This window comes from Charadrius vociferus, unplaced genomic scaffold (assembly GCF_000708025.1).
Source record: "Charadrius vociferus isolate BGI_N301 unplaced genomic scaffold, ASM70802v2 scaffold266, whole genome shotgun sequence".
Classification (NCBI taxonomy): domain Eukaryota; kingdom Metazoa; phylum Chordata; class Aves; order Charadriiformes; family Charadriidae; genus Charadrius; species Charadrius vociferus.
Window position 1 is genome coordinate 3,216,997 of NW_009649114.1, and position 2,037 is coordinate 3,219,033.

The following is a 2,037-nucleotide window of genomic DNA, read 5'->3' on the forward strand; positions in this document are numbered from 1 at the left end:
CACCGGGGCGGGGGGGCCCCCCCGCCCCCGCCCCCGGCTGCCCCCCAGTTCGGGGGGTGGAGGCGACACGGCTGCACCCCACAAGCCCCCTCCGCCGAGCAGCACCGGGCACGAAGGGCTCCAACAGCCCCGGCCGGTGGGAAGGGGGGTGGATATGGCACATATCCTGCCCTGCTGTCCCCAGCACCTCTCCCCTCCTGGTCCTTAGCATCGAGACATATTTTACTCGTGCTTGTCCTTCTCTCCCTGCCCATCACCTGCAGCCATCATCGCAGCCGTGAACGCAGCAGCAGGACTGACAGGCAGCCGGGCCTCCAGACCCCGCGGTGCTAAAGAGCTTCTCACGGGTCACATCCTCTAATTTCAGTATTTGCAGAAGCGAAGGCCCACGACAGCTCCCATGGGTGCAAACACACCAGCCTTTGCCAAGCCCCGCAAGGAGCACGGGGCATGGCAGGGGCACAGGAAGGGTCCCCCAGGCCAGGCTGCTGAGATGCTCCAGCTCCCACCATGTGCGCTAAAAGCCAGCCCCAAATTTCCCCTCCCCATGGCGGGAGCAGCTCCCCAGGGCAGCGATGACGAGCGTCACCCCAAGCCATCACCCTTCTCTTCAGCCTCCCATAAAACGATGCCAACACCCCACTCCACACACAGCACGCAGCTCGTGCATCGTCTCCTTTCGTTATCAAACCACCCCCTGCCAGGCCCCAGCAGCTCCAAGGAGCCCGTCGTGGTGTGTCGATTCATTAATCCAGAGAAAACACAGCCCCCTAGTAATAGCCATTGACACATTAACTGCTCCAATCCATCACAATAATGACTGCGAGATAATCGGTCACCGGAGCGATTAAGGACTATACACCTGCCTGCACCAGGGCTGCGAGAGCACTCAGCCCATGCAGGGACCCCGGGGAGGGGGGGGCGAACCTGGCTGTGAGGAGGGGTCTCTGCAGCTCCAACTGCCCCTCCGAGCACCAAAAAGCAAAGCTCAGCCCTTCCAACACGCGTTTCCAGCCTCATCACTTCCCTAAGGATTGATGCATTCCCTGCTTGGAATAGTGAAACAGCAGCCCTGGTGCGGGATGAAGCAGGTCGCGGGCAGGAAGGATGCTGCTGCGAAGGGTTCAGCGCTGCGACCGCAGCCCTGTCACCCAGATGCTGTTTAAGAGGCTGGAGAGGAGCTGGAGAAGCACTCAGGGCTGCCCAGCTCCCAGCTCAACGCCCTGGCCAGGCTTTTGAAGGAGCTGCGTGCTCTCCAGCGAGATGTACTCCCCCGGAAAGCTGGCCAGCTGCCCTCCAGCCATTAAAATAAGTGGCGATATTCCTATGGATTCAGATGCTCACGGGATCATGCCCAGCGCGCCGTCTCCTGCGGAGAGACCAGGCTGTTGCAGTGATTTCGTTTACAGTGAGAGCCGGAGTGGTTCGCATTATTATTCTGCTCTGATGCAGGGGAGGGCGGCCCCGGGAGGGGGACGGCCCCATCCAGCCCCCCCATGCACGCACACAGGGTGTGCAACCCTCGCCCGTGCCAGGAATCGAAGCAAAAGGACCTCTGCACTGTGGCCACCGAGGAGGGGACCCAAGGATGGATGGTGGTGACAGCCCAGCCCTCAGCTGCGATGTCTCCCACCGGGAGTAACCTCCCGTCCCCGAGCAGGGCTTTGACCCGGTGTCTGCCCCTCTTGGGGGTCCATCAGTTATTTCCAAAAAGGTTCTCAGGGGGGTGGGGACTCACCCGGGCCCTTGTGCGCAGGGAGCAGAGTGGATGTGCAAGAGGGGCGCAAACGTCAAGGAGCCACGTTGTCCCCACCACAGGCACCAGCTGAAACACTGCAATGGCGTCAGGAGAGACCCCCAGAACCCACCCAAGGACCCACATCTGGGACCACCAGGCGACCTGAGGTGGCTACTTGGACAGGCATGGTGTAGGGCAGAGATCCATGGGCAGGAGGAGGGTCTGTGCCCATCGGTGCCAAGGGCCATCGAGCCCCTGGGAGGAGAGGAGCCCCCCACCTGCCCCAAGCCCGAAAGAGC